At 44.4% G+C, this 17,500-nt stretch overlaps 31 non-coding genes and 3 pseudogenes across 31 annotated transcripts; all 34 read left to right on the forward strand.

The window, feature by feature from the left end:
- The first annotated feature begins 193 nt into the window (after positions 1 to 193).
- LOC133435755 (5S ribosomal RNA) lies at positions 194 to 312 on the forward strand. Its single transcript, XR_009779588.1, has one exon. It is a non-coding gene; the product is annotated as a 5S ribosomal RNA (ribosomal RNA).
- A 199-nt stretch (positions 313 to 511) lies between these two features.
- On the forward strand, positions 512 to 630 carry LOC133435497 (5S ribosomal RNA). Its single transcript, XR_009779341.1, has one exon. It is a non-coding gene; the product is annotated as a 5S ribosomal RNA (ribosomal RNA).
- A 217-nt stretch (positions 631 to 847) lies between these two features.
- On the forward strand, positions 848 to 966 carry LOC133435765 (5S ribosomal RNA; annotated as a pseudogene).
- Positions 967 to 1,156: 190 nt separating this feature from the next.
- Positions 1,157 to 1,275, forward strand: LOC133435576 (5S ribosomal RNA). Its single transcript, XR_009779415.1, has one exon. It is a non-coding gene; the product is annotated as a 5S ribosomal RNA (ribosomal RNA).
- Positions 1,276 to 1,492: 217 nt separating this feature from the next.
- On the forward strand, positions 1,493 to 1,611 carry LOC133435612 (5S ribosomal RNA). Its single transcript, XR_009779450.1, has one exon. It is a non-coding gene; the product is annotated as a 5S ribosomal RNA (ribosomal RNA).
- A 217-nt stretch (positions 1,612 to 1,828) lies between these two features.
- Positions 1,829 to 1,947, forward strand: LOC133435669 (5S ribosomal RNA). Its single transcript, XR_009779506.1, has one exon. It is a non-coding gene; the product is annotated as a 5S ribosomal RNA (ribosomal RNA).
- A 199-nt stretch (positions 1,948 to 2,146) lies between these two features.
- On the forward strand, positions 2,147 to 2,265 carry LOC133435767 (5S ribosomal RNA). Its single transcript, XR_009779589.1, has one exon. It is a non-coding gene; the product is annotated as a 5S ribosomal RNA (ribosomal RNA).
- A 216-nt stretch (positions 2,266 to 2,481) lies between these two features.
- LOC133435771 (5S ribosomal RNA) lies at positions 2,482 to 2,600 on the forward strand. The gene has a single exon (XR_009779590.1). It is a non-coding gene; the product is annotated as a 5S ribosomal RNA (ribosomal RNA).
- Positions 2,601 to 2,799: 199 nt separating this feature from the next.
- On the forward strand, positions 2,800 to 2,918 carry LOC133435498 (5S ribosomal RNA). Its single transcript, XR_009779342.1, has one exon. It is a non-coding gene; the product is annotated as a 5S ribosomal RNA (ribosomal RNA).
- Positions 2,919 to 3,135: 217 nt separating this feature from the next.
- On the forward strand, positions 3,136 to 3,254 carry LOC133435766 (5S ribosomal RNA; annotated as a pseudogene).
- A 190-nt stretch (positions 3,255 to 3,444) lies between these two features.
- Positions 3,445 to 3,563, forward strand: LOC133435691 (5S ribosomal RNA). Its single transcript, XR_009779527.1, has one exon. It is a non-coding gene; the product is annotated as a 5S ribosomal RNA (ribosomal RNA).
- Positions 3,564 to 3,780: 217 nt separating this feature from the next.
- On the forward strand, positions 3,781 to 3,899 carry LOC133435613 (5S ribosomal RNA). The gene has a single exon (XR_009779451.1). It is a non-coding gene; the product is annotated as a 5S ribosomal RNA (ribosomal RNA).
- A 217-nt stretch (positions 3,900 to 4,116) lies between these two features.
- On the forward strand, positions 4,117 to 4,235 carry LOC133435688 (5S ribosomal RNA). Its single transcript, XR_009779524.1, has one exon. It is a non-coding gene; the product is annotated as a 5S ribosomal RNA (ribosomal RNA).
- A 263-nt stretch (positions 4,236 to 4,498) lies between these two features.
- On the forward strand, positions 4,499 to 4,617 carry LOC133435702 (5S ribosomal RNA). Its single transcript, XR_009779536.1, has one exon. It is a non-coding gene; the product is annotated as a 5S ribosomal RNA (ribosomal RNA).
- Positions 4,618 to 4,816: 199 nt separating this feature from the next.
- Positions 4,817 to 4,935, forward strand: LOC133435772 (5S ribosomal RNA). Its single transcript, XR_009779591.1, has one exon. It is a non-coding gene; the product is annotated as a 5S ribosomal RNA (ribosomal RNA).
- Positions 4,936 to 5,151: 216 nt separating this feature from the next.
- LOC133435539 (5S ribosomal RNA) lies at positions 5,152 to 5,270 on the forward strand. Its single transcript, XR_009779380.1, has one exon. It is a non-coding gene; the product is annotated as a 5S ribosomal RNA (ribosomal RNA).
- Positions 5,271 to 5,469: 199 nt separating this feature from the next.
- On the forward strand, positions 5,470 to 5,588 carry LOC133435577 (5S ribosomal RNA). The gene has a single exon (XR_009779416.1). It is a non-coding gene; the product is annotated as a 5S ribosomal RNA (ribosomal RNA).
- Positions 5,589 to 5,787: 199 nt separating this feature from the next.
- LOC133435614 (5S ribosomal RNA) lies at positions 5,788 to 5,906 on the forward strand. Its single transcript, XR_009779452.1, has one exon. It is a non-coding gene; the product is annotated as a 5S ribosomal RNA (ribosomal RNA).
- Positions 5,907 to 6,105: 199 nt separating this feature from the next.
- LOC133435507 (5S ribosomal RNA) lies at positions 6,106 to 6,224 on the forward strand. The gene has a single exon (XR_009779350.1). It is a non-coding gene; the product is annotated as a 5S ribosomal RNA (ribosomal RNA).
- Positions 6,225 to 6,440: 216 nt separating this feature from the next.
- Positions 6,441 to 6,559, forward strand: LOC133435540 (5S ribosomal RNA). The gene has a single exon (XR_009779381.1). It is a non-coding gene; the product is annotated as a 5S ribosomal RNA (ribosomal RNA).
- A 199-nt stretch (positions 6,560 to 6,758) lies between these two features.
- On the forward strand, positions 6,759 to 6,877 carry LOC133435578 (5S ribosomal RNA). The gene has a single exon (XR_009779417.1). It is a non-coding gene; the product is annotated as a 5S ribosomal RNA (ribosomal RNA).
- A 199-nt stretch (positions 6,878 to 7,076) lies between these two features.
- On the forward strand, positions 7,077 to 7,195 carry LOC133435663 (5S ribosomal RNA). The gene has a single exon (XR_009779500.1). It is a non-coding gene; the product is annotated as a 5S ribosomal RNA (ribosomal RNA).
- A 217-nt stretch (positions 7,196 to 7,412) lies between these two features.
- Positions 7,413 to 7,531, forward strand: LOC133435670 (5S ribosomal RNA). Its single transcript, XR_009779507.1, has one exon. It is a non-coding gene; the product is annotated as a 5S ribosomal RNA (ribosomal RNA).
- A 199-nt stretch (positions 7,532 to 7,730) lies between these two features.
- Positions 7,731 to 7,849, forward strand: LOC133435774 (5S ribosomal RNA). The gene has a single exon (XR_009779593.1). It is a non-coding gene; the product is annotated as a 5S ribosomal RNA (ribosomal RNA).
- Positions 7,850 to 8,065: 216 nt separating this feature from the next.
- Positions 8,066 to 8,184, forward strand: LOC133435658 (5S ribosomal RNA). The gene has a single exon (XR_009779495.1). It is a non-coding gene; the product is annotated as a 5S ribosomal RNA (ribosomal RNA).
- A 198-nt stretch (positions 8,185 to 8,382) lies between these two features.
- Positions 8,383 to 8,501, forward strand: LOC133435773 (5S ribosomal RNA). The gene has a single exon (XR_009779592.1). It is a non-coding gene; the product is annotated as a 5S ribosomal RNA (ribosomal RNA).
- Positions 8,502 to 8,704: 203 nt separating this feature from the next.
- Positions 8,705 to 8,823, forward strand: LOC133435690 (5S ribosomal RNA). Its single transcript, XR_009779526.1, has one exon. It is a non-coding gene; the product is annotated as a 5S ribosomal RNA (ribosomal RNA).
- Positions 8,824 to 9,022: 199 nt separating this feature from the next.
- On the forward strand, positions 9,023 to 9,141 carry LOC133435705 (5S ribosomal RNA). The gene has a single exon (XR_009779539.1). It is a non-coding gene; the product is annotated as a 5S ribosomal RNA (ribosomal RNA).
- Positions 9,142 to 9,358: 217 nt separating this feature from the next.
- Positions 9,359 to 9,477, forward strand: LOC133435644 (5S ribosomal RNA). Its single transcript, XR_009779481.1, has one exon. It is a non-coding gene; the product is annotated as a 5S ribosomal RNA (ribosomal RNA).
- Positions 9,478 to 10,035: 558 nt separating this feature from the next.
- On the forward strand, positions 10,036 to 10,154 carry LOC133435601 (5S ribosomal RNA). The gene has a single exon (XR_009779439.1). It is a non-coding gene; the product is annotated as a 5S ribosomal RNA (ribosomal RNA).
- Positions 10,155 to 10,353: 199 nt separating this feature from the next.
- On the forward strand, positions 10,354 to 10,472 carry LOC133435775 (5S ribosomal RNA). The gene has a single exon (XR_009779594.1). It is a non-coding gene; the product is annotated as a 5S ribosomal RNA (ribosomal RNA).
- Positions 10,473 to 10,671: 199 nt separating this feature from the next.
- Positions 10,672 to 10,790, forward strand: LOC133435776 (5S ribosomal RNA). Its single transcript, XR_009779595.1, has one exon. It is a non-coding gene; the product is annotated as a 5S ribosomal RNA (ribosomal RNA).
- Positions 10,791 to 17,050: 6,260 nt separating this feature from the next.
- On the forward strand, positions 17,051 to 17,169 carry LOC133435756 (5S ribosomal RNA; annotated as a pseudogene).
- A 199-nt stretch (positions 17,170 to 17,368) lies between these two features.
- LOC133435711 (5S ribosomal RNA) lies at positions 17,369 to 17,487 on the forward strand. Its single transcript, XR_009779545.1, has one exon. It is a non-coding gene; the product is annotated as a 5S ribosomal RNA (ribosomal RNA).
- The last annotated feature ends 13 nt before the right edge of the window (positions 17,488 to 17,500 follow it).

Raw genomic sequence — 17,500 nt, forward strand, 5'->3', positions numbered from 1 at the left:
TCGCTTAATCTACCCACACATATTTCAACGTGGTAACAGCGACAGCTCACGTCCTAAAGTGTTTTGCACATGGTTAAGGCACTTTAACTCCAACAAATAAGCGCTTCTAAATTATTATCACCAACAAATCATGACTTATATTATATGACTTATCTTCAACTCCATATAAGAGGTATTTCAAGCTGCAGCTTCAGCTTACGGCCATACCAGCCTGGATGCGCCCGATCTCGTCTGATCTCGGAAGCTAAGCAGGGTCGGGCCTGGTTAGTACTTGGATGGGAGACCGCCTGGGAATACCAGGTGCTGTAAGCTTTTTCAACCAGCAGAGAGCGCTCTCGCTTAATCTACCTACACATATTTCAACGTGGTAACAGCGACAGCTCACGTCCTAAAGTGTTTTGCAAATGGTTAAGGCACTTTAACTCCAACAAATAAAACCAACAAATAAATGACTTATATTCTATGACTTATCTTCAACTCCATATAAGAGGTATTTCAAGCTGCAGCTTCTGCTTACGGCCATACCAGCCTGGATGCGCCCGATCTCGTCTGATCTCGGAAGCTAAGCAGGGTCGGGCCTGGTTAGTACTTGGATGGGAGACCGCTTGGGAATACCAGGTGCTGTAAGCTTTTTCAACCAGCAGAGAACGCTCTTGCTTAATCTACCCACACATATTTCAACGTGGTAACAGCGACAGCTCACGTCCTAAAGTGTTTTGCACATAATTAAGGCACCTTAACTCCAACAAATAAGCGCTTCTAAATTATTATCACCAACAAATCAATGACATATATTCTATGACTTATCTTCAACTCCATATAAGATGTATTTCAAGCTGCAGCTTCTGCTTACGGCCATACCAGCCTGGATGCGCCTGATCTCGTCTGATCTCGGAAGCTAAGCAGGGTCGGGCCTGGTTAGTACTTCGATGGGAGACTGCCTGGGATTACCAGGTGCTGAAAAAGCTTTTTCAACCAGCAGAGAACGCTCTCGCTTAATCTACCCACACATATTTCAACGTGGTAACAGCGACCGCTCACGTCCTAAAGTGTTTTGCACATGGTTACTCCAACAAATAAAACCAACAAATCAATGACTTATATTCTATGACTTATCTTCAACTCCATATAAGAGGTATTTCAAGCTGCAGCTTCTGCTTACGGCCATACCAGCCTGGATGCGCCCGATCTCATCTGATCTCGGAAGCTAAGCAGGGTCGGGCCTGGTTAGTACTTGGATGGGAGACCGCCTGGGAATACCAGGTGCTGTAAGCTTTTTCAACCAGCAGAGAACGCTCTTGCTTAATCTACCCACACATATTTCAACGTGGTAACAGCGACAGCTCACGTCCTAAAGTGTTTTGCACATAGTTAAGGCACCTTAACTCCAACAAATAAGCGCTTCTAAATTATTATCACCAACAAATCAATGACTTATATGCTATGACTTATCTTCAACTCCATATAAGAGGTATTTCAAGCTGCAGCTTCTGCTTACGGCCATACCAGCCTTGATGCGCCCGATCTCGTCTGATCTTGGAAGCTAAGCAGGGTAGGGCCTGGTTAGTACTTGGATGGGAGACCGCCTGGGAATACCAGGTGCTGTAAGCTTTTTCAACCAGCAGAGAACGCTCTCGCTTAATCTAGCCACACATATTTCAACGTGGTAACAGCGACAGCTCACGTACTAAAGTGTTTTGCACATGGTTAAGGCACTTTAACTCCAACAAATAAGCGCTTCTAAATTATTATCACCAACAAATCAATGACTTATATTATATGACTTATCTTCAACTCCATATAAGAGGTATTTCAAGCTGCAGCTTCTGCTTAGGGCCATACCAGCCTGGATGCGCCCGAACTCGTCTGATCTCGGAAGCTAAGCAGGGTCGGGCCTGGTTAGTACTTGGATGGGAGACCGCCTGGGAATACCAGGTGCTGTAAGCTTTTTCAACCAGCAGAGAGGACTCTCGCTTAATATACCCGCACATATTTCAACGTGGTAACAGCGACAGCTCTCGTCCTAAAGTGTTTTGCACATGGTTAAGGCACTTTAACTCCAACAAATAAAACCAACAAATCAATGACATATATTCTATGACTTATCTTCAACTCCATATAAGAGGTATTTCAAGCTGCAACTTCTGCTTACGGCCATACCAGCCTGGATGCGCCCGATCTCGTCTGATCTCGGAAGCTAAGCAGGGTCGGGCCTGGTTAGTACTTGGATGGGAGACCGCCTGGGAATACCAGGTGCTGTAAGCTTTTTCAACCAGCAGAGAACGCTCTCGCTTAATCTACCCACACATATTTCAACGTGGTAACAGCGACAGCTCACGTCCTAAAGTGTTTTGCACATGGTTAAGGCACTTTAACTCCAACAAATAAGCGCTTCTAAATTATTATCACCAACAAATCATGACTTATATTATATGACTTATCTTCAACTCCATATAAGAGGTATTTCAAGCTGCAGCTTCAGCTTACGGCCATACCAGCCTGGATGCGCCCGATCTCGTCTGATCTCGGAAGCTAAGCAGGGTCGGGCCTGGTTAGTACTTGGATGGGAGACCGCCTGGGAATACCAGGTGCTGTAAGCTTTTTCAACCAGCAGAGAGCGCTCTCGCTTAATCTACCTACACATATTTCAACGTGGTAACAGCGACAGCTCACGTCCTAAAGTGTTTTGCAAATGGTTAAGGCACTTTAACTCCAACAAATAAAACCAACAAATAAATGACTTATATTCTATGACTTATCTTCAACTCCATATAAGAGGTATTTCAAGCTGCAGCTTCTGCTTACGGCCATACCAGCCTGGATGCGCCCGATCTCGTCTGATCTCGGAAGCTAAGCAGGGTCGGGCCTGGTTAGTACTTGGATGGGAGACCGCTTGGGAATACCAGGTGCTGTAAGCTTTTTCAACCAGCAGAGAACGCTCTTGCTTAATCTACCCACACATATTTCAACGTGGTAACAGCGACAGCTCACGTCCTAAAGTGTTTTGCACATAATTAAGGCACCTTAACTCCAACAAATAAGCGCTTCTAAATTATTATCACCAACAAATCAATGACATATATTCTATGACTTATCTTCAACTCCATATAAGATGTATTTCAAGCTGCAGCTTCTGCTTACGGCCATACCAGCCTGGATGCGCCTGATCTCGTCTGATCTCGGAAGCTAAGCAGGGTCGGGCCTGGTTAGTACTTCGATGGGAGACTGCCTGGGATTACCAGGTGCTGAAAAAGCTTTTTCAACCAGCAGAGAACGCTCTCGCTTAATCTACCCACACATATTTCAACGTGGTAACAGCGACCGCTCACGTCCTAAAGTGTTTTGCACATGGTTACTCCAACAAATAAAACCAACAAATCAATGACTTATATTCTATGACTTATCTTCAACTCCATATAAGAGGTATTTCAAGCTGCAGCTTCTGCTTACGGCCATACCAGCCTGGATGCGCCCGATCTCATCTGATCTCGGAAGCTAAGCAGGGTCGGGCCTGGTTAGTACTTGGATGGGAGACCGCCTGGGAATACCAGGTGCTGTAAGCTTTTTCAACCAGCAGAGAACGCTCTTGCTTAATCTACCCACACATATTTCAACGTGGTAACAGCGACAGCTCACGTCCTAAAGTGTTTTGCACATAGTTAAGGCACCTTAACTCCAACAAATAAGCGCTTCTAAATTATTATCACCAACAAATCAATGACTTATATGCTATGACTTATCTTCAACTCCATATAAGAGGTATTTCAAGCTGCAGCTTCTGCTTACGGCCATACCAGCCTTGATGCGCCCGATCTCGTCTGATCTTGGAAGCTAAGCAGGGTAGGGCCTGGTTAGTACTTGGATGGGAGACCGCCTGGGAATACCAGGTGCTGTAAGCTTTTTCAACCAGCAGAGAACGCTCTCGCTTAATCTAGCCACACATATTTCAACGTGGTAACAGCGACAGCTCACGTACTAAAGTGTTTTGCACATGGTTAAGGCACTTTAACTCCAACAAATAAGCGCTTCTAAATTATTATCACCAACAAATCAATGACTTATATTATATGACTTATCTTCAACTCCATATAAGAGGTATTTCAAGCTGCACCTTCTGCTTAGGGCCATACCAGCCTGGATGCGCCCGAACTCGTCTGATCTCGGAAGCTAAGCAGGGTCGGGCCTGGTTAGTACTTGGATGGGAGACCGCTTGGGAATACCAGGTGCTGTAAGCTTTTTCAACCAGCAGAGAACGCTCTCGCTTAATCTACAGCACCAGGAATACCAGGTGCTGTAAGCTTTTTCAACCAGCAGAGAACGCTCTCGCTTAATCTAGCCACACATATTTCAACGCGGTAACAGCGACAGCTCACGTCCTAAAGTGTTTTGCACATGGTTAAGGCACTTTAACTCCAACAAATAAAACCAACAGATCAATGACTTATATTCTATGTTTATCTTCAACTCCATATAAGAGGTATTTCAAGCTGCAGCTTCTGCTTACGGCCATACCAGCCTGGATGCGCCCGGTCTCGTCTAATCTCGGAAGCTAAGCAGGGTCGGGCCTGGTTAGTACTTGGATGGGAGACCGCCTGGGAATACCAGGTGCTGTAAGCTTTTTCAACCTGCAGAGAGCGCTCTCGCTTAATCTACCCACACATATTTCAACGTGGTAACAGCGACAGCTCACGTCCTAAAGTGTTTTGCACATGGTTAAGGCACTTTAACTCCAACAAATAAAACCAACAGATCAATGACTTATATTCTATGACTTATCTTCAACTCCATATAAGAGGTATTTCAAGCTGCAGCTTCTGCTTACGGCCATACCAGCCTGGATGCGCCCGATCTCGTCTGATCTCGGAAGCTAAGCAGGGTCGGGCCTGGTTAGTACTTGGATGGGAGACCGCCTGGGAATACCAGGTGCTGTAAGCTTTTTCAACCTGCAGAGAGCGCTCTCGCTTAATCTACCCACACATATTTCAACGTGGTAACAGCGACAGCTCACGTCCTAAAGTGTTTTGCACATGGTTAAGGCACTTTAACTCCAACAAATAAGCGCTTCTAAATTATTATCACCAACAAATCAATGACTTGTATTATATACTTATCTTCAACTCCATATAAGAAGTATTTCAAGCTAGAGCTTCAGCTTACGGCCATACCAGCCTGGATGCGCCCGATCTCGTCTGATCTCGGAAGCTAAGCAGGATCGGGCCTGGTTAGTACTTGGATGGAAGACCGCCTGGGAATACCAGGTGCTGTAAGCTTTTTCAACCAGCAGAGAGCGCTCTCGCTTAATCTACCCACACATATTTCAACGTGGTAACAGCGACAGCTCACGTCCTAAAGTGTTTTCCACATGGTTAAGGCACTTTAACTCCAACAAATAAAACCAACAGATCAATGACTTATATTCTATGACTTATCTTCAACTCCATATAAGAGGTATTTCAAGCTGCAGCTTCTGCTTTCGGCCATACCAGCCTGGATGCGCCCGATCTCGTCTGATCTCGGAAGCTAAGCAGGGTTGGGCCTGGTTAGTACTTGGATGGGAGACCGCCTGGGAATACCAGGTGCTGTAAGTTTTTTCAACCTGCAGAGAGCGGTCTCGCTTAATCTACCCACACATATTTCAACGTGGTAACAGCGACAGCTCCTGTCCTAAAGTGTTTTGCACATGGTTAAGGCACTTTAACTCCAACAAATAAAACCAACAAATCAATGACTTATATGCTATGACTTATCTTCAACTCCATATAAGAGGTATTTCAAGCTGCAGCTTCTGCTTACGGCCATACCAGCCTTGATGCGCCCGATCTCGTCTGATCTTGGAAGCTAAGCAGGGTAGGGCCTGGTTAGTACTTGGATGGGAGACCGCCTGGGAATACCAGGTGCTGTAAGCTTTTTCAACCAGCAGAGAACGCTCTCGCTTAATCTAGCCACACATATTTCAACGTGGTAACAGCGACAGCTCACGTCCTAAAGTGTTTTGCACATGGTTAAGGCACTTTAACTCCAACAAATAAAACCAACAGATCAATGACTTATATTCTATGACTTATCTTCAACTCCATATAAGAGGTATTTCAAGCTGCAGCTTCTGCTTACGGCCATACCAGCCTGGATGCGCCCGATCTCGTCTGATCTCGGAAGCTAAGCAGGGTCGGGCCTGGTTAGTACTTGGATGGGAGACCGCCTGGGAATACCAGGTGCTGTAAGCGTTTTCAACGTGCAGAGAACGCTCTCGCTTAATCTACCCACACATATTTCAACGTGGTAACAGCGACAGCTCACGTCCTAAAGTGTTTTGCACATGGTTAAGGCACTTTAACTCCAACAAATAAGCGCTTCTAAATTATTATCACCAACAAATCAATGACTTGTATTATATACTTATCTTCAACTCCATATAAGAAGTATTTCAAGCTGGAGCTTCAGCTTACGGCCATACCAGCCTGGATGCGCCCGATCTCGTCTGATCTCGGAAGCTAAGCAGGATCGGGCCTGGTTAGTACTTGGATGGAAGACCGCCTGGGAATACCAGGTGCTGTAAGCTTTTTCAACCAGCAGAGAGCGCTCTCGCTTAATCTACCCACACATATTTCAACGTGGTAACAGCGACAGCTCACGTCCTAAAGTGTTTTCCACATGGTTAAGGCACTTTAACTCCAACAAATAAAACCAACAGATCAATGACTTATATTCTATGACTTATCTTCAACTCCATATAAGAGGTATTTCAAGCTGCAGCTTCTGCTTTCGGCCATACCAGCCTGGATGCGCCCGATCTCGTCTGATCTCGGAAGCTAAGCAGGGTTGGGCCTGGTTAGTACTTGGATGGGAGACCGCCTGGGAATACCAGGTGCTGTAAGTTTTTTCAACCTGCAGAGAGCGGTCTCGCTTAATCTACCCACACATATTTCAACGTGGTAACAGCGACAGCTCCTGTCCTAAAGTGTTTTGCACATGGTTAAGGCACTTTAACTCCAACAAATAAAACCAACAAATCAATGACTTATATGCTATGACTTATCTTCAACTCCATATAAGAGGTATTTCAAGCTGCAGCTTCTGCTTACGGCCATACCAGCCTTGATGCGCCCGATCTCTTCTGATCTTGGAAGCTAAGCAGGGTAGGGCCTGGTTAGTACTTGGATGGGAGACCGCCTGGGAATACCAGGTGCTGTAAGCTTTTTCAACCAGCAGAGAACGCTCTCGCTTAATCTAGCCACACATATTTCAACGTGGTAACAGCGACAGCTCACGTCCTAAAGTGTTTTGCACATGGTTAAGGCACTTTAACTCCAACAAATAAGCGCTTCTAAATTATTATCACCAACAAATCAATGACTTATATTATATGACTTATCTTCAACTCCATATAAGAGGTATTTCAAGCTGCAGCTTCTGCTTAGGGCCATACCAGCCTGGATGCGCCCGAACTCGTCTGATCTCGGAAGCTAAGCAGGGTCGGGCCTGGTTAGTACTTGGATGGGAGACCGCCTGGGAATACCAGGTGCTGTAAGCTTTTTCATCCAGCAGAGAGGACTCTCGCTTAATCTACCCGCACATATTTCAACGTGGTAACAGCGACAGCTCTCGTCCTAAAGTGTTTTGCACATGGTTAAGGCACTTTAACTCCAACAAATAAAACCAACAAATCAATGACATATATTCTATGACTTATCTTCAACTCCATATAAGAGGTATTTCAAGCTGCAACTTCTGCTTACGGCCATACCAGCCTGGATGCGCCCGATCTCATCTGATCTCGGAAGCTAAGCAGGGTCGGGCCTGGTTAGTACTTGGATGGGAGACCGCCTGGGAATACCAGGTGCTGTAAGCTTTTTCAACCAGCAGAGAACGCTCTCGCTTAATCTACCCACACATATTTCAACGTGGTAACAGCGACAGCTCACGTCCTAAAGTGTTTTGCACATGGTTAAGGCACTTTAACTCCAACAAATAAGCGCTTCTAAATTATCATCACCAACAAATCAATGACTTGTATTATATACTTATCTTCAACTCCATATCAGAGGTATTTCAAGCTGCAGCTTCAGCTTACGGCCATACCAGCCTGGATGCGCCCGATCTCGTCTGATCTCGGAAGCTAAGCAGGGTCCGGCCTGGTTAGTACTTGGATGGGAGACCGCCTGGGAATACCAGGTGCTGTAAGCTTTTTCACCAGCAGAGAGCGCTCTCGCTTAATCTACCCACACATATTTCAACGTGGTAACAGCGACAGCTCACGTCCTAAAGTGTTTTGCACATGGTTAAGGCACTTTAACTCCAACAAATAAAACCAACAAATCAATGACTTATATGCTATGACTTACCTTCAACTCCATATAAGAGATATTTCAAGCTGCAGCTTCTGCTTACGGCCATACCAGCCTGGATGCGCCCGATCTCGTCTGATCTCGGAAGCTAAGCAGGGTCGGGCCTGGTTAGTACTTGGATGGGAGACCGCCTGGGAATACCAGGTGCTGTAAGCTTTTTCAACCAGCAGAGAACGCTCTTGCTTAATCTAGCCACACATATTTCAACGTGGTAACAGCGACAGCTCACGTCCTAAAGTGTTTTGCACATGGTTAAGGCACTTTAACTCCAACAAATAAGCGCTTCTAAATTATTATCACCAACAAATCAATGACTTATCTTCAACTCCATATCAGACGTATTTCAAGCTGCAGCTTCTGCTTAAGGCCATACCAGCCTGGATGCGCCCGATCTCGTCTGATCTCGGAAGCTAAGCAGGGTCGGGCCTGGTCAGTACTTGGATGGGAGACCGCCTGGGAATACCAGGTGCTGTAAGCTTTTTCAACCAGCAGAGAGCGCTCTCGCTTAATCTAACCACACATATTTCAACGTGGTAACAGCGACAGCTCACGTCCTAAAGTGTTTTGCACATGGTTAAGGCACTTTAACTCCGACAAATAAAACCAACAAATCAATGACTTATATTCTATGACTTATCTTCAACTCCATATAAGAGGTATTTCAAGCTGCAGCATCTGCTTACGGCCATACCAGCCTGGATGCGCCAGATCTCGTCTGATCTCGGAAGCTAAGCAGGGTCGGGCCTGGTTAGTACTTGGATGGGAGACCGCCTGGGAATACCAGGTGCTGTAAGGTTTTTCAACCAGCAGAGAACGCTCTCGCTTAATCTACCCACACATATTTCAACGTGGTAACAGCGACAGCTCACGTCCTAAAGTGTTTTTCACATGGTTAAGGCACTTTAACTCCAACAAATAAGCGCTTCTAAATTATTATCACCAACAAATCAATGACTTATATTATATTACTTATCTTCAACTCCATATAAGAGGTATTTCAAGCAGCAGCTTCTGCTTACGGCCATACCAGCCTGGATGCGCCCAATCTCGTCTGATCTCGGAAGCTAAGCAGGGTCGGGCCTGGTTAGTACTTGGATGGGAGACCGCCTGGGAATACCAGGTGCTGTAAGCATTTTCAACCAGCAGAGAGCGCTCTCGCTTAATCTACCCACACATATTTGAACGTGGTAACAGCGACAGCTCACGTCCTAAAGTGTTTTGCACATGGTTAAGGCACTTTAACTCCAACAAATAAGCGCTTCTAAATTATTATCACCAACAAATCAATGACTTGTATTATATAACTTATCTTATTTTATTTTTTTATTTTTTTGTTTATTTCGGCATGTTTATATAGACACATTTCATCTCCAGAACATTATACATTGCATACTCAGCACATGACGAAAAGGGTACGGGAGAAGCTGACGCTTATCAATGTCCCGCCCCGTTCTATGTAAGATTCATGATCACATCAACAACAGAATTCAGTAAGATACATAGTTTACCACATAGCAATTTGTCTAATTTCATCCTTCACAGTCCAGATAGCATGTATGTTTGTACACGTGTCCAGTCCACTCATCCTGATCACCGTTCCTGTGATTTACTACTGTGTCCACTGTTCAGTTATTTTAATGTCCAAGCCTCTTTTAACTCCATATCAGAGGTATTTCAAGCTGCAGCTTCTGCTTACGGCCATACCAGCCTGGATGCGCCCGATCTCGTCTGATCTCGGAAGCTAAGCAGGGTCGGGCCTGGTTAATACTTGGATGGGAGACCGCCTGGGAATACCAGGTGCTGTAAGCATTTTCAACCAGCAGAAAGCGCTCTCGCTTAATCTACCCACACATATTTCAACGTGGTAACAGCGACAGCTCACGTCCTAAAGTGTTTTGCACATGGTTAAGGCACTTTAACTCCAACAAATAAAACCAAAAAATCAATGACTTATATTCTATGACTTATCTTCAACTCCATATAAGAGGTATTTCAAGCTGCAGCTTCTGCTTACGGCCATACCAGCCTGGATGCGCCCGATCTCGTCTGATCTCGGAAGCTAAGCAGGGTCGGGCCTGGTTAGTACTTGGATGGGAGACCGCCTGGGAATACCAGGTGCTGTAAGCTTTTTCAACCAGCAGAGAGTGCTCTCGCTTAATCTACCCACACATATTTCAACGTGGTAACAGCGACAGCTCACGTCCTAAAGTGTTTTGCACATGGTTAAGGCACTTTAACTCCAACAAATAAAACCAACAAATCAATGACTTATATTCTATGACTTATCTTCAACTCCATATAAGAGGTATTTCAAGCTGCAGCTTCTGCTTACGGCCATACCAGCCTGGATGCGCCCGATCTCGTCTGATCTCGGAAGCTAAGCAGGGTCGGGCCTGGTTAGTACTTGGATGGGAGACCGCCTGGGAATACCAGGTGCTGTAAGCTTTTTCAACCAGCAGAGAACGCTCTCGCTTAATCTACCCACACATATTTCAACGTGGTAACAGCGACAGCTCACGTCCTAAAGTGTTTTGCACATAGTTAAGGCACCTTAACTCCAACAAATAAGCGCTTCTAAATTATTATCACCAACAAATCAATGACATATATTCTATGACTTATCTTCAACTCCATATAAGAAGTATTTCAAGCTCCAGCTTCTGCTTACGGCCATACCAGCCTGGCCACGCCCTCTGACTTCCTGTTTGTGCAGGAAGAGTGACGTGGCAGTTTGGTTCATGGTGGATGAAGGAGAGACAAAGTTCAGATTGGAAAACAAACGAAAAAGGCTCAGAGAAGTGGAGAACAACAACACCTCCCCCGGCAGCAGTTGCTGCAGGGGGGCTACTCCAAGGGAGTATAAAAAAACTAAAACGGATTACTCGGTGATGAAGGTGGATAACGGACTGGACATGAGCTCAGCTATGACGGACAAAATGGAGTCGGAGGGGATCCCAAGGCAAAAGATGGCCCGCGCAATGGTCGGAGCCGGAGAGAAAGAGAAGAGAGCGGGAGAGGGGCCCGAGGCAGAGAAAGTGGAGAAAAGGAGGACGGGAGGACAACACAGCGGAGCGGTGTGGAAGGGGGCAGAGGAGGAGACGGCAGCAAGGGTGGCGGAGCCGAGAGCTGCAAAAGAATGTTGGGATCAAGCGGAAGACCAGAAAAAACTTGTAGTAAATGTGGAGATAGAGGGAGATGATGCCATCTCCCTCATGGAACTCTTGAAAGCTGTGAGTGTTACATGCGGTCGTGTCGTTGGCTGCCGAGTAAAGGCGGACAGAAAGTGGGAACTAACAATGGGCAACCCGCACGGGAAAAACAGACTGTTAGATGGTTTCAAGATAAGAGATTCGCGAGTGATCGCCTCTGAAATAATGAAGGACACGAGAGTGGTCTCATTTTTAAGTCTTCCTATTTATATCACTGATGAGCAGATTTTCACAAAGCTGGCACATTGGGGAGTAGAGCCGGTCTCACCAATCAAGAAGAGAAAATGGCCTGGCACGGACATATTCGACGGCACCAGGTTCCTGAAAGTCAGGTTCCCAGAGTCGGTGGCGGCTCTGCCGTATAGCACGAAATTTGACACGCTCGAGGGTCCGGAGTATTTCAGGATCATCCATAACAACCAAATGAGGGTGTGCAGACTGTGCCTACAGCAGGGGCACATTCTGCGGGAATGTCCTGAGTTCCTGTGTTACAAATGTAACAAACAAGGACACTATGCAAGAGAATGTGCACGCATGACGGAACGAACCGGCGGAGAGCAGGAGGAGAAGGAGGAGAAGGAGGAGACGGAGGAGTTGGTGGAGGAGAGCGAGGCAGAAAAGAAGGAGGCGGCGGAGGAAGAGGAGGAGGAGGAAGACGGAGAAGGAGAGGTTGAGAGCCTGGTGGGGGACATGGAGGAGGTAGCGGTGGAGGAATCGATGGAGGAAGCAGGGAGTGACGAGGGAGGAGATGTCGCAGAGGATGCAAAGGAGGGGAGCAGTGGAGATGAGGAGGAACGAGGCGGACAAGATTGGGGTGAAGGACAAAGCAGCGGGGGGTCGCTTCCTTGTGCGCAGCAGAGAGTCACCAGGCGGGGTGGTGAGAATCCTGCTGAGACGGAGAACGTGGAGACCGGAAACGGAGCGAGGGGGATATCGAGGAAAAGATCAGGTACGAGAAAAGGGCGAGCACAGAAGAAACGTATGCACAATGAGGAAACTTCTAATATCCAGCGGTGATGGTCCGTTTCTCCTCCTTATCATGGTGTTAATGCCAATAACAGTGGCATCCATTAATGCAAACGGGCTGAGAGACAAGACGAAGTTCGAAAGCATGATAAGATTAAGTAAGGCGGATGTAATATGCTTACAAGAAACTCATTGGGATGCAGTAACGGAGCGAGACATGATAAAGCTGTGGGATGGGGAATGCTTCTCTAGCCATGGAACTAACATTGCAAGGGGAGTGGCGATTTTGTGTAAAAGGGACAGTGGAATTAAGGCCACGATGAGGGCTAAAGATGGAGAAGGAAGATGGATTAATATAGATTGTGTAGCTCAGGATGTGAATTATAATATTTTAAATGTCTATGCACCGAATACAGAAGGCGATCGCACAGCCTTCTTTAGGAAATTTTATAAAATAGCCGAAAAGTGTGATGTTATAATAGGAGATTTTAATGTGAAATTGTGTCATCTGGATATAAACGAAAGTTGTGTATGGAGACAAGATGCCTCAAGAAAGGTTCTAAATGACTTTATGATGATTAACAACTGGTGCGACGTATGGAGAGTGAAAAATCCTGATAAGAGGCAATATTCAAGGGCGCAAGTGGTTCAAGGGGTTCTAAAACGAACCAGAATTAATTTGTGCTTAACGAAGACATCGCATATACGATTATTTAATAATGTGGATTATAAATGGATACACTTAAGCGATCACGCCATACTATCATTAGAAATGGGGGAACAGGAAGAGAAAAGGGGAGGGGGGACATGGCACTTAAATGCACATCTCTTGTACGATGTGAATTATAATAGAGCCATTAGGCAACTAATTTTGAGCGTAAGCTCACAACCGGGTTTTGAAAAGAATACAAGGCTGGGAGGACTTGAAGACAAAAATAAAAGGGAAATCCATACAATATGCGAAAAGGTTTCGGGCGAGACAACAGAAGAAAGAAAGAATGCTAAGAGCAGAAATCGAAAAGGTTGAGAGACAGAAAGGCTCGGAGGGGAATAAGTTAATAAGATTGCATACCGAGTTAAAAGAGTTGGAGAGGTTGAAATGCGAAGGGGCTATATTAAGGAGCAAAGCGCAGTATGCGGTGGAAGGAGAAAAAAATACCGGCTTCTTCCTGAACTTGGAAAAAAGAAGGCAAAACAAATGCTACATAGCGGAAGTGATAAATGAAAAGGGAGAGACAACAGCTGACTTTGTAGAGATCTTAGAGACAGTCCAGAATTATTATACCCATCTTTTTGAAACAGAGGGGACAGATGATGGGATAACAGAGGAGATCCTGGCAAAATGTGAGATGAAGTTAGCTGAAGAAGACACACTCATGTGCGACCAGGAGATGAAGGAAGAGGATATTGATTTGGCAATAAAACAATTAGTACTAAATAAAAGTCCAGGTAGTGATGGACTAACAGCGAATTTTTATAAACAATTCAGTGATATATTGAAACCAATATTGTTAAATTTATACAGAACAATAGAATTAACACAATCCGTGCCGGCATCTATGGCAAGAGGGATCATAACGATCATATATAAGAAAGGGGATAAACGAAATCTAGCCAATTATAGGCCTATAACACTACTAAACACGGATTACAAAATATTGATGAAAGTACTAGCAAACAGAATAAAACAGGTCGTGCACACTATCGTAGAGCCCTCTCAGGCTTATAGTGTGCCGGGAAGGGAAGTTTCAGATATTTTGAATACTGTCAGAGACACAGTAGAATTTTTGAAAACTACCAGCAAAGAGGGCATTCTGGTCTCACTGGACTTCAACAAAGCCTTTGATAGAGTCGAACACAAATTTATGTTCAAAGTTTTGGAGAGGGTGGGATTTGGAGCGCGTTTTCTCGGGTGGATTAGGTTAATGTACGCCAACGCCACTGGCAGTGTGAAGTGTAACGGGGTGGTTACCGATCCTTTTCCGCTTCGAAGGTCGGTGAGACAGGGATGTCCACTGTCCTCAATTTTGTATACAATAATCGTGGAAACACTGGGTGTCCTTATTAAAAAAGATTCAGAAATAAAAGGTATAGAATTACCTGGAGGGGAGATGTGCACCATACAACAGTTTGCTGATGATACCACGTTACTGATTAAAGACATAAATAGTGTACATAGAATAATAAACTTGGTAGAACGATATGGTAGAGCCTCAGGAGCTAAAATAAATCCAGATAAATCAGAAATCATGTTCATCAATATGAAGGGGCCGCCGCAAAATGAATTACCGGTACAATTACAAGCAGAACATATCAAAATATTGGGTACATACATTGGGGTAAACAGTGAAACGGCCAGGGACATGACATGGACTAGTATAATTAAAAGGATAGAAGCAATTTTGTGCTATTGGCGAATGAGGAACCTGAAACTCAATGGGAAGGTGGTGGTATTAAATAGCTTGGTAATGTCTAAAATATATTATGCACTCACGGTGATAGATCTACCCTTATGGGCACTAAACAAACTAAATGAGATTATGACAGTTTTCTTGTGGGGGACAACGGTGGGGAAAATCGCAAGAAAAACATTAATAGGGAAATATGAAGAGGGAGGGCTAAAATTACTAGACATAGAAAGTAAGAAAAATGCTTTCAGGATTAAATTGGTCAGAAAATATCTGTACGATGACACGGCTTACGGCTGGAAGGGTCTTATGCAGTTTTTTTTAAATCGAGTGCTCGGAATAGGAGATTTTGTCCTGCTTATGAAACCGAAGAGGCCGATGACAGCGGGAGTCCCATTATTTTATAGGGAGGTCCTCGAAGCACAAGCTGGCTTCCTGGAGCATATAGAATATGGGGCGAATTCTATAAGCCTAATAAGAGAACTGCCGATATTTTTAAATAAATATATAAAGAAAGAAAATAAAATGTTGTATAATAACAAAATGATAAGAGCTGGACTAGTACAGCTGAAAGATATAATGTATGAATTTGTGCCCGGTTTTTTGCCGACGCAGGCCGTGGTGGATAGTATAAGGGAAGTTAATTATAATTCAACATACACGGTCATAGAGAATTATTATAAGACTATTCAGAGAAGTATCCCACAACAATGGAGAAGGCTGATAGAAACAGGTACAGCTAGAGATAGGACGAGCAAACTCCCAGAGCTGGGAATTAAGCGAGAGGGGGAAAACAAGAGCTTCAGTCTGATCTCCTGCAAGGAAATCTACGAGCGTTTTTTAGTGAACGTCACGAAATCACCGGCCTCCTTGTCGTATTGGAGCAAGGTCTTTCCACAGAAAGAGGGGTGGAAAATATGGGAGAAATGGAAAGTACAGGGTAACAGCATCGAGGCTGAGGACAATGATTTCAAAATAAGACACAATAAAATTTTTACTAATGTGGTTTTACATCAACTGGATAAAGCTGTAGACAGAGATTGTGATGTTTGTGGCTTATTGCCGGAAACGCTGATGCATATGTTTGATATTTGTCCTGAGTTATCTGGCTTTTTTGGGTTATTGAAGAAATGTCTAATAGAAAAATTGGGAATGGTGTGGGACGGAAGGGATTCATGGGAGTTTTTTCTTTTATTTGGAAACTGGCAATACAGTAAAATTAGAAACGAAATGCTGTGCAGATTTATGTTGAGCCATGCACGATGGGCAATAAGGGCACGAAGAAACAAGGCACATTACGAACGAAGGGTTATTGCAATATGGCCGATTTTTCAAAACATAGTGAAGAAACAGATTCGATACAGGTTGATACATGGGGTAGACCATTTTGAACGACTGTATGTGAAGGATGCCAATCTCCTATCCCTTGATAAAGAAAAGAGGATTGTGTGGAATTGGTAGCTCTTTTTGGACTGTGTAGTTGGGAAATTGTGTGTTATAAAAAAAAAAAAAAAAAAAAAAAAAAAAAAAAAAAAATTGGCTACTTCATCTTTTGAAAATTGTGCACAGTGATCATATAGTTGGAATGATTTTTCACCATGTGGGATGGCTGAACGAATGATGCTGGGTTTTGAAATGCCACTATGTGCAAATCAGGTTTGTTTTTGTAATTCGAGTGCTGATGTTGTTTTTCTTTTCTTTTGAAAAAAGGACCTGAGTGTAAATGTCACAGAGAGAGGAAAATGTGTTGGAAATGGATACTGTAAACAAAAATATATTTTTTTTGTAAATATATTTTCATAATAAAAGACAAAAAAAAAAAAAAGATGCGCCTGATCTCGTCTGATCTCGGAAGCTAAGCAGGGTCGGGCTTGGTTAGTACTTGGATGGGAGACTGCCTGGGAGTACCAGGTGCTGTAAGCTTTTTCAACCAGCAGAGAACGCTCTCGCTTAATCTACCCACACATATTTCAACGTGGTAACAGCGACAGCTCACGTCCTAAAGTGTTTTGCACATGGTTAAGGCACTTTAACTCCAACAAATAAAACCAACAAATCAATGACTTATATTCTATGACTTATCTTCAACTCCATATAAGAGGTATTTCAAGCTGCAGCTTCTGCTTACGGCCATACCAGCCTGGATGCGCCCAATCTTGTCTGATCTCGGAAGCTAAGCAGGGTCTGGCCTGGTTAGTACTTGGATGGGAGACCGCCTGGGAATACCAGGTGCTGTAAGTTTTTTCAACCAGCAGAGAACGCTCTCGCTTAATCTACCCACACATATTTCAACGTGGTAACAGCGACAGCTCACGTCCTAAAGTGTTTTGCACATGGTTAAGGCGCTTTAACTCCAACAAATAAAACCAACAAATCAATGACTTATATTCTATGACTTATCTTCAACTCCATATAAGAGGTATTTCAAGAAGGAGCTTCTGCTTACGGCCATACCAGCCTGGATGCGCCCAATCTCGTCTGATCTCGGAAGCTAAGCAGGGTCGGGCCTGGTTAGTACTTGAATGGGAGACCGCCTGGGAATACCAGGTGCTGTAAGTTTTTTCAACCAGCA

The sequence above is a fragment of the Cololabis saira genome, unplaced genomic scaffold (assembly GCF_033807715.1).
Source record: "Cololabis saira isolate AMF1-May2022 unplaced genomic scaffold, fColSai1.1 scf055, whole genome shotgun sequence".
Lineage (NCBI taxonomy): Eukaryota > Metazoa > Chordata > Actinopteri > Beloniformes > Belonidae > Cololabis > Cololabis saira.